Source organism: Trichechus manatus, unplaced genomic scaffold (assembly GCF_000243295.1).
Source record: "Trichechus manatus latirostris isolate Lorelei unplaced genomic scaffold, TriManLat1.0 scaffold00010, whole genome shotgun sequence".
NCBI classification, from domain to species: Eukaryota; Metazoa; Chordata; class Mammalia; order Sirenia; family Trichechidae; genus Trichechus; species Trichechus manatus.
The window spans coordinates 24,185,548-24,201,483 of NW_004443946.1; the positions used below are offsets into that span (position 1 = coordinate 24,185,548).

The window sequence follows — 15,936 nt, forward strand, 5'->3', positions numbered from 1 at the left end:
TTCGTTGGTGAACTCACTCCAACTGTATGGCTTTTCTGAGTTGACTGTTCTTGTTTTTGGTCTAGTCACCAGTCCTCTGAACACGTGGTATTTCCTCCTGTTTGCCACTGCTCTTTTTAATCTAAGACGAAGCTTTCTCTTCATTACACGCATGCGTGCACACGCACCCATACACACACACACACACACACACACACACACACACACACACACACACACACACACACACACACACACACACTGCCTTTTACAAAAGAGTCCACGTTTTGGTTTCACTTGAAGTCAGTAAAAGGAGACAAAACTAAGAAATTCTTAATTTTTTGCTGGAAAGTTAAAAATCCCTCTTTTGTAACTATGGTTTTAAGTTTTCTAAATTTGCCTTTTAGTGGCTTGCTTAAAAATAATTTAAGTAAACCAAAAAGCATTCTTTTAATATTCTGGGATCAGGAGAAGATAAAGGTGGTTCAGCTTTTTTCTGTAAGTTTTTAAAGCATATCTGAAGGGTATTTAAAGGGGGAAACTATTCTTCCTCCAGTTTATTAAAGAACATTTTCTAATTTTATTTTAACTTCAAATATTCTAAGTTTCTATAGTAGGGCTAGCTTCATAGTAGGGGCTTAGTGTATTTTTGTTGAATGAATGAACCTTATGAATTTACTATGAACGTGTTACAGGTACAGGTAGTCCCTGACTTATGACAAGGTTCCATTCTGACGAGTACTCTGTCGTAAGTCGGTTCTGATGTAAATCGATGTAAAAGTGGCGTGGCGGGGGTTTCTGACCTCCTCTAACTTCACAAGGGGTAAGGAGAATCAAGATGAACAGCATAAGGCTGATTCCAATGAGGTGGAGGTCAGATATAGCGCTTCTGTCCATCCTTTTTAGCAGTTCTGACACCAACTGTCTCTCCCATGGCATTCTCTACTTCTCTGTTGGGTTCAGTAATTTGTTGCAGTGGCCACATAGAACTCACAGACCATACTCACAGTTATGGGGTTTATTAGGGAAGTAATAGGTTACAATTCAGGATCAGGAACACTCAGGATATAGTTCTTCAGTCAGGACAGCCTCTTCTCAGCTGTGCCATAGGCAGTCTCTTCTCTGGCCCTCGGCCCCTCGTGCCTCTTGGGCCAGCCTGGCCTCTGCTCTGCTGGGGCAAGTGTTACAAAGCTCTTTTAACTCTGCCGATAAATGCCTGGAGGTACCCCACTCCACCAGGATGCCTCTTGCCCAAAGGCGCCCAGCTCTTTCACTGTGTGGGTTGGCGAGCCTAGCTCTGCCATGCGCCCGGAGGTGCCCCACACCACCAGCAAGCCTCCTGTCCAAAGTTGCCCAGTTTTCTCACATGGTGTGCTGGGAGCTTACCATGCTGTCTCCTGCTTCTGCTGCTACTGTTTCTCTGCCCCTGCTTCTCACTGTTTGCCTTCTTGTGTGTTACAGCTTTCTCTCTCTGTCTCCTGGGTCTAGGAAGGTCTGAGCACAGGGGTCCTGGGTCCAAAGGACTTGCTCTGCCCCTGTCTCTTCTTCTTGGTGGTATTCGGGCCCCCGCGCTCTGGAATTGGCTTTCTCTTATGCCTAGCGGGATAGCAGAACTGACCAGTGCCCTCATTAGGGTTCCACGCACCATATTTGCATGGTCCCACTCCCTCAGGGTTCCATGCACTGTATTTGCATTATTAGTAAGCTGTCCAGTCCACGTGGTGGGCCACAAGCACCTTATATACATAGCCCCCCCCCCCAATCAATTGTTGTGTGAAAGCACAAAGACTATAGCTAGAAGGGCCATATTAAGTAATTCACTACACCACAGTTGAATACCTTTTTTTTTTTTTTTTTAGTTTTTATTATCATTGTCTTTCATTATTAGTATCTTTGTAAAGCCAATCTGTATTTGTCTTTAGGGGTTGGAAACATTACATCTGAGAATGATAAAAAAGTAACCAGTAAATTTACACTGCAACATTGTATGTATTACATATTACTAATGATAAGATGTACAAAACAAAACAAAAAAAACAAACAAATGAGTGGTCATAACTGCAGTTCGTTGTAACTTGAATATGTCTTAAATTGGGGACTACCTGTATTATAAGGGCTTCCATTTAGATTTCATCATTTGTTTCTTTCAATAATGTTGCCAGTTAGGCAGGAGAATGATTTTTTTTTATTCTACAGAAAAGTTGGTAGAATTGCTCGGTACCACTAAGTGATGACTCCAAAGTTTCAATTTAGGACGTTTACCTCCTAATCCAAGGAACCCTGGTGGCAAAATGGTTAAGCTCTTGGCTGCTAACTGACGGGTTCAGTGGTTCGAACCCACTAGCGGCTTTGCAGAAGAAAAGACCCGGTGATCTACTCCCATAAAGGTTTCAGTGTAGGAAACCCTATGGGGCAGTTCTACTCTGTCATGTAGGGTCACTATGAGTAGGAATTGACTCGATGACACAAAGCAACAACAACAGCAGCTCCTAATCCTGTGCAGTTTGTGCAGTGCCAGGCTGCTTTCCCATATTGATTTGGAAGTATTTCAAGTTATTGTTCATTTATTCAACAAAGTTTTATTGAGAGTACAATTTTAAGCCCTAGGTTTCTAGGGATGAATGAAATAGATAACATTCCTACCATCATGTAAGTAAATAGACAAGAAGATAATGTAATTATTGTATTTACAGTAATAATGATTTGTTCATAGTAGGTGCTCAATAAGTATTTATTAAATGAATGAATGAGTGAGGAAAGTGATAAAAAGGCAATAAACAAGCAAGTAAGTATAGGGTGTTAGAGATAGACCAGAGAAGGTCGTCTTTCTAAGGAAGTGACATCTGAATTAACGTTAAGCCATGTGAAAAGTCAGGAAGGAGCATTGCAGACTGAATGACCAGCATAGGCAAAGCCCCTTATGAAGGAAAGAGCTTGGCTTATTTCAGGACATCAAAGGTGGCCAGTGGAGCTGGAGCATAGTATGCTGGGGAGAGGCAGGGATTCCATCTAAAATTGAAGAGAAATGGACCAGTCACGTAGAGCCTTGTAGGTCATGGTAAGACATTTCACTGTTATTGTAATGTTGGTAGACCATTCTCCATGGGTCTCTCACATTTCTGCACTGAGTACCTTTGTTCTGGACTATCTTTTAAAGGATAATATGTAGAGTGAACAGCCTTGGAAGATAGCAGTGTTTCCTTTCTGGGCAAAGGTCAGGCAGGCTTACTGCCCATTATAAAAGATTTGGATTTCCTGAGCTCAGGATAACTGTCTCCTAGCAACCCATTGGTGTGCAGATGTCATCTTTGTGTCACCTGGTGGGAATTAGGAATCAGCGGACTAGCATAAGAAAATACTGATACTCTGGCTACTGCTGTTGCTACGAGTAATCCAGTCCTTGGTTTCTAACTCAGGAGTCTCATGTCTTCTGCTAGCATTTATAAAACTTTGGCAGGCTCTCTTCTTAGCTTGCAAGTAGGATACAATCTCAGATACTTTACATTTCTTGACATCTAAGGACATGTGACATGTTGGAGGGTTTTCAGCAGGGGAATCAGATATAGTTTAACCTTTTAAAAAACCAATTCAACAGCTGTGTGGAAAATGATCATGGGATAGAGAGAATGGAAGCAAGGGAGGAGGATCTGGGGCAGCTGTCTAGTTGAGATGATAGAGGCTTGGATCCATGTGACATTGGCGATGGACAGAAGTGAGGGATTCAAGATGGTTTTCATGAGGTGGAGTTTACAATTCTCAGTGGAATGAATGTGGAGTATGAAAGAAACGATAGAGAATTAATCTTAGGTTTTTGGCTGTAGCAACTGGGTAGATAGAGGTGACTGTTTCTGAGATTGAGAGGCCTCAAGATGAAGATATTAAACCTGTAAAAGATTTAAATGTATGTATTGGGAGGAATATAATTATTATATGAGCAGGACTTATTTCTCTTGTCATTACCATTTCAGCCTTTTTCCAGCCACTTTATTTACTTGACTCTGTCTATGTAAACAATTTTATGCTTAGAATGCAGGAAAACGAAGAGTTAAGAAGGAATTTTTTCACCTTGGGCTTAAAGAACCTTTGCTATGTACTTTTCTGGGAAGAACAGTTATTCTTTTGTCTTCATGAGTTGTCAAATTTATTAAAGTTCAGAAATAACAAGTCTTGCAATCCCTTGGTAAGTGGGTTGCTTCAATACGGTAAATTAGATTAGCTCGAGAGGATTTATTTTTCAACAAACCATATTGATTTTTACTAAGAATTCATTATTTAGCAGTTTACAAAGAAACTCTTTAATATATTTCAGGGATTTTCCTTTTTAGAAGTTAAACTAATACTTTTTTTTTAAGGTTTTAAATTTCCTTTAAAGCTGGGTGGGCTATTCTCCCTTAATTCTCAATAATTACTGCTCCTCCTGTGATCACTTAAGTTTAATATAGTAGGATGTAACAAACAAGTGCCTATGGATTAATTATTTCACTTTGTCATCATTCAGAAATTCTTCAGGATGACTTCTTGCCTTTCTAATGCCAGATGTTGATTTCATCATCAGTACCTGATTGGTTTTTGTAAAAAGAGTACTAAAAAGCTTTTAAAAACAACCCTGGCCTTGCACTGTTGTCTGTTAAGTGCCTTTCATTTTTATCTAATGAGATTTATTTGTCTTTGTGCTTCTCATGTGCTTGCTGTATTTAGAGGGTGATTTCACATTTCTTAACCTTGTGTACTATAGATAGTTTTAGGCTGCAGCACAGGATTTGCCTCAGTTTTGAATTATTGTTGCTCCATCTTGCATTTGTCATTTTATTTATTTTTGTGCTGTTGCGTTTTCTTCAATCTAGGTCTAGATTTTTCTTCTTTGGAAAGAGAGAGTTGATAGGAGAGGGAAGAGAGAGTTTAACTGATTTTTAGAATAAAATTTTATTGTGGTAAAGTATATACAACAAAACATTCACCATTCAACCGTTTTAACTAGTTTTTGTGGGGAGGGGGAGAGGAGGTAACACTAGGCTTAAAATTATTTAACTATTTATGCAACTTTATTATGATTTAATTAAGATTATTGGATCAATTTGTGCTCCACCCCCTAGTTATCAACCATAAAAATTTTAATTCCATTTTAAAGATAGTCTTAGAAAGCATGAGCTAAGATCATGAAATTATCGTTGCTGATCATGAGATTTTTCAAAGTGATGTGAGTTGCTGTTAATGACTTTATAATAGACTCTGGAGACATTTCTACCAGAAATGTAGTTAGAATACAGTTATTTCTGAGTTTTTGAGAGGGCAGATATATTTTTGCCTTTGTTTTCTTTTTATGGAGACCCAGCTTCTTACTTTTTAGCAGTTTTAAAACACTCCCAGGTAGTAGAGTGTTAAAGCACTCCCAGGTAGTGATATTTAAGTTTCTCAAGATGTCTGATCTTTGCTACAGAGAAGTATTGTTGTTCTGACTTAATATCCCATTATGTGAATTCTTTAAAAGGGCTCAGAATTCTATCATGTCAGTGTTTCTAATTTCATGATTTGTGCTGTGGGCTAAGTGATTTATAGTTATTCCCAAATTTTTGGAATTTCATAAATCAGTTGCTGGTCTTCCCCCGCCCTGCCCGCCACCAATTAAAAGCAAAATAAAACAAAAAACAACTAGTATAGAGTGTTGAATGATGGCCTCTGGAAAGATAAGTCTGCTTCCTAATTCCTAGAACCTGTGAATGTGGCTTTATTTAGATATAAGATATACTTTAGATTGAGGATATAGTTAAGTTAAGGATCTCAAGATGAGATCATCCTAGATTAGCCAGGTGGGCTCTAAATTCCATGACAAGTGTTCCTTTTAAGAGAGAGAAGAGGAGGAGACATAGACACACAGAGGAGAAGGCAATGTAAAGATGAAGGCAGAAATTAGAATTAGGTTGCCACAAGCCAAGGAATGCTTGGAGCCACCAGAAGCTGGAAGAGGCAAGAAAGGAGTCTACTCCTGAGCCTTCGGAAGGAACCCAGCGTTTGATTTTGGATGTTTTCCTGTGATTTTGGGTTTCTGGCCTTTAGAAGTGTGACAGAATACATTTCTAAGGATTCTCCTCTAGAGCTTCTGGAAGGAGCATGACACTGCTGACACGCTGACTTCTATTGTTTCGAGCCATTACATTTATGATAATTTGTTACAGTAGCCTTAGGAAACACATATAACCAGTAATAGGATTTTACCAGGGCCCTGTTAGAGGAAATTTTACTTGGTGACTAAATTGAACTAGAATTTGTAGCCTATGGAATGCAGTAGAAAATTTACCTGAAGGATTCCCACGTTGCTGTTGGTGTTGAAGTGTCAGGCACAGCCTGGCTTTGTATGCCCTGCCTGTCTTCCCACCTTTACTAAGGTGTTTTTTTTTTTTTTTTTTGCTTTAAAACCATTCTGGAAATGGTTCAGAAGCACAGTGGGAGTCTTACCCCCAGAATCTGCTGCTTGATTCAGAATCGTAACTCCCATTTCTCCTGCCCATCTTTCTTCTTCTCTGTGTGGAGGTCTATGAGAGAATACAGCAGGAAGAGGATGGGCTTTGCAGCTGAGCTCTTGGTTATTAGTTCTGTGACCGTGGGCAACATGCCTAACTTAGTAGGCTTCAGATTACTCAAATGTGCAATTGAAACACTACGAACATCCTCCTGGTGCTTTGATGAGGTACACATGCTGTATGTCAGGGGACTTGTGCTTCCACCACTATCAGTTACTGTCAAATTGACTCTGACTCATGGCAACCCTATGTGTGTCAGAGTAGAACTGTGCTCCATAGGGTTTTCAATGGCTGATTTTTTGGAAGTAGATCACCAGGCCTTTCTTCCGAGGTACCTCTAGGTGGACTTGAACCTCCAACTTTTGGTTAGCAGCTGAATGCATTAACTGTTTGAACACCCAGGATCTCCTTGTGGGCTCCTTTGTGGATAGCCTGTGATTAAACATACTAGAATCAAGGTGGTCCTACTTCAGAGATTTGTATGGAAGGAGCGGGGATAGAGGTGAAGGGTGGCTATGGGGAGGAGGTTAGTTGTCAGAGCAGCCTCCTTTGTCTGAGAACATTACATGTAAGTAGTCTCTTTGATAGAATCTGCCCTTTCCCCTAGGTACAGAAACCATAGGTTAAATGCATTGAATTGGTCCCCATACCTTTTTTTTTTAAATTGGTAGCCAAAAATCCATCACAGGGCTTGTTTTGCTTAGGTAGACTGGAGGATAAACTTCTCTTTATCAGATACACTAATATTCATATTTCTCAGAATGATGCAGGGAAAAGCTTTTAAATACCCAGGATGGTAGGTACATTGCACTTAGCATACACCCACATATACAGGCTTTTCTTCAGCATTTTATTATGTTTTTTCTTGCTGCTTTTACAGCGTAGGTGGCCTTCTCTGGATCGCTTTTGACAGGAAATTGAGCAACCTTTCTTTTTTGGAACCGAATATATTTTACTGCTGAGAGGGGAAAAAATGAAATGTTTATGTTTTGAGATTTTATTGTGAGTTTTTATTTAAAGACCTGTTTAAATATAGAAAAATAGGGATAGGGTTAAATTTTATATTGTGCACAAATGTTTCTTAGCCCTCCCAGTAATTTTTGGGCCTTCTTTTGTTGTAGCATTGATTCATCTTTTTAGGCATTGAAGGATATTAACCAGGTCATTATTTTTCTGCTCTTGGCTAAAACCACTTTCCTCAGTAGTCTTCCTTTATTATAGGAGCACTGGACTCTGAATTGGTATCACAAGCTCCTTGTATCTAGAATGAATGCTAACCGCATCCTACTTCATCCCGACTTTGCATAAGCATAGCAATCACTAAGGCTTCCTAATGACTTGCCTAGTCCACAGGCCACCAAGGCCCTGACTGGGAGCTCCAGATTAGAGTCTTGCCTCTGCCAGTGATTCTACCTGATGGTCAAACCTCTTGGTGCCTTGAGATTTGAACACCAGCCTCTGCCTCTCTCCTTATCACCCCATCTGTTGCCTGGGGTTCTTGTGGTTCAGTTTGATTTGAGCAGTTCCTGCAAGGACTGGGGATTCAGAGGAAGAAATCAGTCTATAATTAGAATGTAAACCCATATGCTACATACTAGAAAAGTTGTCCAGTTGGAATGGAGTCATTCTAATGGAATCTTCCTAATTATGTTCATAGATCATATCCTTTCGCTTGAGTTTAAAATTTGCATGTTTATTCATGTACCTAAGTGATTACTAGTGCAAATCAGCTGCCAGGAATGTATTATTTATGTAATTTCTAGGTAATAGCACATTAGTTAAGATTAACAAAACGAAGTACGTGTCTTACAAGTTTCTCTACCTATTCTGAGGGATCTGTAGGCCAGTCGTTTATAAATTGCAGTTTTATTAGCTGGGCCTTCTGAAATATCTTTTATAGATTTCATATCCCCAGAGTTTTCTTCTGATGTTTATACCATTTGGTTATGGAAGGGTAGGAAAGGAACTCTGTCCTGCTGTATTGTGTAAGACCGTAGTGTCCATAATAGGCCCTTGTTAAGTCTCCTTTTGAAGGGAGGATGGTGAGACTTCCTCTCACTTACTTTGGACATATTATCAGGAGTGACCAGTCCCTGGAGAAGGACATCATGCTTGGTAAAGTAGAGGGTCAGCAAAAAAGAGGAAGACCCTCAATGAGATGGATTGACACAGTGGTTGCAACAGTGGGCTCAAACATAGCAATGATTGTGAGGATGGCGCAGGGCCAGGCAGTGTTATATTCTGTTGTACATAGGGTTGCTGTGAGTTGAAACCGACTTGATGGCACCTAACAACCACAACAGCAAAATAAGTTTTGACGTACCTTTATATTTGGCCAAATAAAATATGTTTTCTGGTTGCACTGAGTTGAAAAGAGAATCCTACTGTCCAAGGCGACAGTCTGGGGAGAGAAACTCTCTTGTCCTCCCTAGGAATTGGGAATATCTGTGAGTGAAAACAAGTTCTGTGTATCCTTCTTTGCTACCATTTACTTTGATTAGGAACAGAGTTTGGGAATTAACATTGTTTGAAATAATAGGTTTAACCTCAGCAAACTTTAAAAATCAGTTTCTTATAAGCTCTTATGAGCATATAGAATCTGGTTTATTTTATTATTTTTAGAAACAGATATCTGTATTACAAATTATTAATATTGGACATGTATGTGCATGCATACATTGACAGGGAACTGTTAGAAATTCAAACTGGATTCAGAAGAGGACGTGGAATGAAGGATATCATTGCTGATTTCAGATGAATCTTGGCTGAAAGCAGAGAATACCAGAAAGATGTTTACCTGTGTTTTATTGACTATGCAAAGGCATTTGACTGTGTAGATCATAACAAATTATAGATAATATTGCAAAGAATGGGAATTCCAGAACTTAATTGTGCTCATGAGGAACCTGTACATAGACCAAGAGGCAGTCATTTGAACAGAACAAGGGAATACTATGTGGTTTAAAATCAGAAAAGGTGTGTGTCAGGGTTTTATCCTTTCAGTATATTTATTCAGTCTGTATACTGAGCAGATAATCCGAGAAGCTGGACTATATGAAGAACGGGGCATCAGGATTGGAGGAAGACTAATCAACAACCTGTGATATGCAGATGACACAACCTTGCTTGCTTAAGGTGAAGAGGACTTGAAGCACTTACTGATGAAGACTACAGCCTTCAGTATGGATTACACCTCAACATAAAGAAAGCAAAAATCCACACAACTGGACCAATAAGCAACATTGTGATAAATGGAGAAAACATTGAAGTTGTCAAGGATTTTATTTTACAGTAGTCCCCCCTTATCCACAGAGGATAAGTTCCAAGACCTCCTTTAGATGCCCAAAACTGCAGATAGTACCAAATCCTACATATACTGTGATTTGTCCTATACATACATACCTATAATAAAGTTTAACGTATAAATTAGGCACAGTAAGAGATTAACAATAATAACGAATAATAAAATAGAACAATTACAAATATGTAATAAAATGTAATAAAAGTTGTGTGAAGGACAGAGCGGGTTGGCATAGAGATTTCATCATGATATATACTCATTTAACATTTTTGAACCGCGGTTGACTGCGGGTACCTGACTTGCCAGTAACTGAAACCGCAGAGAGTGAAACCGAACATAAGCGGGAGGCTTCTATACTTGGATGCACAATCCATTCCCATGGAAGCAGCAGTCAAGAAATCAAATGGTGTATTGCATAGGGCAAATCTGCTGTAAAGAATTCTATAAAGCGTTAAAAAGCAAAGATGCCACTTTGAGGACTAAGGTACACCTGACCCAAGCCATAATATTTTCAGTTGCCTCATAAGCATGTGAAAGCTGGATAATGAATAATGAAGACCAGAGAAGAATTGATGCCTTTGAATTATGGTGTTGGTGAAGAATATTGAATATACCATGGACTGCCAGAAGAAGGAACAGATATGTCTTGGAAGAAGTACAGCTAGAATGTTCCGTAGAAGCGAGAATGATGAGACTTCGTCTCATGTAGTTTGGATATGTTATCAGGAGAGACCAGTCCCTGGAAAAGGACATCATGCTTGGTAAAGTAGAGGGCCAGTGAAAGAGAGGAAGAACCTCAACGAGATGGATTGACACAGTGGCTGCAACAATAGGCTCAAATGTAAATGATTGTGAGAACGGCGCAGGACTGGGCAGTATTTCATTCTGTTGTACACACGGTTGCTGTGAGTTGGAGCTGACCTAACGGCATCTAACAACAACAACAACATGTAGGTGTATTCCCTTAATTAATAATAAGCTTAGCATTCCTAGGAAATGTTTTATGACTAGTGGGAGTTACCACCTGGCTGAAACGAGCAGTGTAAGAATTGTTGGAGAATTTCTAAATAATTAGAATGTTTGGTTGCATTGGGACGTGGTTTCTTAGCCTCAGCACTATTGACATTTAATGCCAGATAATTCTTTGTTGTGGGGGAGTGTCTTGTGCATTGTAAGATCTTTAGTAGCATTTCTGGCCAGTAGCACTTCCATCAGTTGTGACAACCCAGGATGTCTCCACACATTGCTAGATATCCCCTAGGGACGTTGGTCTCTTCACTGGGGGAGGGCGGAGATTACTCCTTGTTGAGAAACACTGAGTTGGAACAGTGGTTCCTGTAGGTAGATAATGGACCAACTACATCAATCACCTTGTTGGGGGGCTTCTTATACATACAGGTTCCTGGTTCTCTCCCCAGACTTCCTGAACAGATCATCTGGGGTGAGGTTCAGGAACAACAGTTGACCTAGAGACTGAATAGTCAGGTTTGAGAATTTGTTGTTTAAGTGGGAGTGGCTATTGTTGGCTTGAATTTAAATGTGTGTTGAACTACATATAAAGAGATTACTAAGTAAAGAGTTATAGTTAAAAAGGAGCCCTGGTAGTGCAATGGTTAAGCGCTCAGCTGCTAACCGAAAGGTCTGCCATTCGAACCCACCAGCAATTCTTCGGGAGACAGATGTGGCAGTCTGCTTCTGTAAAGATTGTTGTTGTTGTGTGCCTCCTAGTCCATTCTGATTCATAGCAACCCTATAGGACAAAGTAGAACTGCCTCATAGGGTTTCCTAGGCTGAAATATTTATGGGAGACAATCGACCGATCTTTTCTCCCAAGGAGCAGCTGGTGGGTTTGAACTGTCAGCCTTTTGGCTAGTCGAGTGCGTAACCATTGCTCCACCAGGGCTTCTTCCATAAAGATTAACCAAAAACCTAATCCGTTGCCGCCTAGTCAATTCCGACTCATAGTGACTCTATAGGGCAGAGTAGAACTGCTCCGTAGTGTTTCCTAGGCTGTAATCTTTACAGAAGCAGACTGCCACATCTGTCTCTCGAGGAACTGCTTGTGGGTTCCAACCACCAACCTTTTGGTTAGCAACTGAGTGCTTAACCATGGCACCACCAGGGCTTCCTGCATAAAGATTACAGCTAGGAAAGCTCTGTAAAGATTGAGGCAGTTCTACTCTGTCATAGAGGGTCTCTGTGAGTTGGAATTGACTCGATGGCACACAACAAGAAGAATGAGTTAAAGTGTAGCATTTCACAATTATGATTTAAGTTGTAATGGTTCATTTTTTTCCCTTTACTATGAGAGTTGTGTGGTTTTTCAAAATTTGGAAATAACTTTATACTATTTACTTTATGATAAATTTATATTCTTTATATTGAACTGAACTTCATAATTATTTTACTCTAGATTTTGAGAGAGTACCTCAAGTGGGTGTCACAAGCAAGATTTACTACCAACTTTGCAATGGAATAAGGTGAGTTGGTAGATTAGTCACAAAGTCACGTTGAGTCAGTGGCGCTGGAGTGAGGGTAAAGGAATGTCACTCAGACACTCATTTTTAGAAGCCCTGCTATTGCAGCGCAATTTTGATTTATCAAATGTGGATCCTAGATTTTTTTTTATACTTGCTTTTGCTCCTTTGTTTTTACTGCTAAGAGGCAGAAATGGAAAAGTAGAAGAGGAGAAACCCTATTCAGTTTTAGTCATTGATTTCTGAATTCACCCTTGTCATCTTTACAGACCAAATAGTTCAGGTATTTTTCTGGCTACTTAAAATAATAAGGTTTTCTGTTACATACATGTTTCCATGACACTGTAAATGCATTTTTAAATTCTGTATGTTTCTTAAAATTTGATGGGGGTTTATATCTCAACTGTGTCCTAAATAAGAATCTTGTTAACTGATTCATTGGTGTGTAACTTGGAATGCCAAACAATGAAATAATTGAAAGATGGTCGGATGATCTACTGTTTGAGTAACAGTTACTGCTGTGTGTACTTGCGTTGGTATCTGAGGGACTCAGCTTGGTTAAGGAGCTCTGGTGGTGCAGTGGTTAAGCACTCGACTGCTAACTGAAAGGTTGGCAGTTCGAGCCCAGCAGTCGTTCTGTGGGAGAAATATGTGGCAGTCTGCTTCCGTAAAGATTTATAGCCTTGGAAATCCTATCGGGCAGTTCTACTCTGTCCTATAGGGTAGCTATGAGTCGGGATCGACTCTAAGGCAATGGGTTTGTTTTTGATTTTTGCGCTTGGTTATTACTCTTTGGCAGAAACCCAGTTCTACCCTAGGCTGTCCTAATGTTTTAGTGGACATTTCTCAAACATTTAAATCAGTTTAAAAGTGTGTTCTCTTACTGAGAAAAATAACAGCTTAATTCAAATACTGTCATTCCTAGATGCGGTAATATGTTAAGCTGTGAAGTTCAGATAAAGCAAGTGGCTTCAGGTTGTGTAGGTTTCTTCATTTTTGTTACTTTGTACTTAACCTTCATAGCAGCCAGATGCTGAAACAAAAACCTTTGGATTTTCTTATCTTCTGATTTGTTACAAGCAGAAAAAAATTGCCTACGGAGTCAGCTCTTCTGGAGCGGTTCAAGGTTATCTGAGCATCTCACCTCCCTAAACCTTTGTGATGAGCATAGGGCTTTTTTTCTAAAGCCCGCTGGGTAATTGGAGCACTACTTTGAAAGTGGCTATTTCCGACCTTTCTTGAATTTCACTAAGAGAAATTGTGGAATGATTATCTCTGAAAATGTTCTCAGAGTACTTCAGAAACTTTCTACTTGCATTTATTTGACCATTAACAGCATCATTCTTCTTTAATAGAGGTGGAGTCCAAGAGAGATTTTTAGATCTTTGTAATTTTTAGCAATTTGAAGAGCCCAAGTTTTTATTAGCAACACAACAAAAAACTGTCTTTAATAGTGTAGCATCTTTGAAATCATCAAGAATTGCTAAGTGGTAAAGTAACCAGACTGCAGGAATGTTCTGTGAAGGTGTCTGCTGCTCTGGAAGTGTGTGAGGGAAGGAAAATCACAGTGAGATGCTCTGGTTTTCTCCTATGTCTTGGAAGTTGCTTTTCAAGATTGATGTTTTTCTTCCCCCCCATCCCGAATACCTATATGCTATGGAAATGAGCACCTGCAGTGTAGTCTGTATATCTCTTATGGCATTCTAAACAGTCTTAAATCAGGATAATTCCTGATTGATGTATTTTTAAACATAACAGTTTTTAGTAGGGACCTTAAGTTCCAGATAGTATTATGAGGCCAAAGCACTAGTTGAGCTTTTATGTCATAGCAGCTACATCTTGTCTTTTGAATTGAGTTGCTTAGTTTAAGAACATGAACCCCAGGGCACTTAAATAATTTATTTTAATAATGTTAATATCTGATGGTGCTAGCACAGTCTACCCATTAGGTCAGGTGGGAGAGGCTTCTCTTAATGCATTCATTCATATTCGAGTCTCCTCAGAGCACAGAGATGGGAGGCCACTACTGAATAGTTTTCCAGATCTTCTGGTGACATGACTCTTTCTAGGCCCTCTGAATTTATACTTCTTTCCTAAGCACTCTCTCTACTGAAGTAATATCCAAAACAATTCCCTTCTTCCAAAAGAAAAAAAAATCCAGCCAGATCCACTCCCTCAATCCCCCCATATTTTATGTGTCTATATCTTATTAAATTTACCCTTCCTTCAGTTTTTGACTGTTCTTTTGAGCATCATTGTTTTAGAAAATGAACATTGAATTGAGGAAGCATACTTTTTCTGTTCTCTTTAAAAAATATTAATTGATATATTCTTACTAAACATGGAGCCCTGGTGGTTCAGTGGTTAAGAGCTACGGTGAGCTACGGCTGCTAACCAGAAAGTGAGCAGTTTGAATCCACAGCTGCTGCTTGGAAACCCTGCGGGGCAGTTCTGCTCTGTCCTATAGGGTCACTGTGAGTTGGAATCCACTCCATGGCAACGGTTTTTGTTTTTGTTTTTCCTAGATACACAGCTAGAAACAGTAATGCTAATTAATAATAATCTCTGACTAAATTATATGCTTAACACATTAAAACATTGTAATAATTTTCCCAAGTAGTATGTTTTTTGCTCTGGATTTTCCCTTTTTTGTATGTACTTATAAATAAATATTACTTAATTTTTCTCTTGTTTCAGTTGGGTTATTTGCATCCCAGGCTTTTAATTTTAGTGGGAGGGAAATTGGAGATTTTTAAAAAGCTCTCTACTTTTCTTGAAATGAAAATAAAAAGGGTAACACTGGTCACATATACTTAGACTAATAGGTTGCTGGTGTAACACATGAAAGTATAAACCAAAAAAAAACAAACCTGTTGCCGTCGAGTTGATTCTGACTCATAGTGACCCTATAGGTTAGAGTAGAACTGTCCCGTATGGTTTCCAAGGAGCACCTGGTGGATTCAAACTGCTGACCTTTTGGTTAGCAGCTTAACTTTTTTTTTCTTTTCTTTATTTTATTGTACTTTAGACGAAGGTTTACAGAATAAATACTTTCTCATTAAACAGTTTGTACATATATTGTTTTATGAAAATGGTTACCAACCCCATGACATGTCAACACTGTCCTTTCTCGACCTAGGATTCCCTATTACCAGCTTTCCTGTCCCCTTCTGCCTTCTAGTCCTTGTCCCTGGACTGTTGTGACCCATTAGTCTCATTTTGTTTTATGGGGCTGTCTAATCTTTGGCTGAAGGGTGAACGTTGGGAGTGACTTCATTACTGAACTGAAAGGGTGTCTGGCATACTCTCGGAGTTTCTCTAGTCTCTGTCAGGCCAGTAAGTCTGGTCTTAACTATTATGCCACCAGGCTTTCCCATGAAAGTATAGAGTACTTTTTTCCTGTTTCACAGGAAGTCCCAACTACTCAGTAGGTGTGAAAAGAAAATATAATAAATGATAGTACATTCTTCTGGACTTTTCTTGGTGTTCAGTGTGCTGGTAATGAGAAATCAGATAATCATAAGGCCTTATAGTGGCCAACAGGACAACTCAATGACAGTAGTAAATTCAGAGGTCAGTTAAATATGGAAACCTGGAAACATTTTCACCCTGGCTGTCCCGCCAATAGCATTGTAGTCTGACCTTTTATGTCCACTGATGC

General features: G+C 39.4%; 1 protein-coding gene across 1 annotated transcript in view; it reads left to right on the top strand.

Moving 5' to 3' along the window:
• Positions 1–15,936, top strand: part of SIPA1L1 (signal induced proliferation associated 1 like 1) — a 409,883-nt gene that overhangs the window by 75,921 nt on the left and 318,026 nt on the right. Inside the window, exon 4 of the mRNA XM_004371003.2 lies at positions 12,212–12,278. The gene's annotated coding sequence lies outside the window, so the exon portion shown is untranslated. The remainder of the gene's footprint in view (positions 1–12,211; positions 12,279–15,936) is intronic.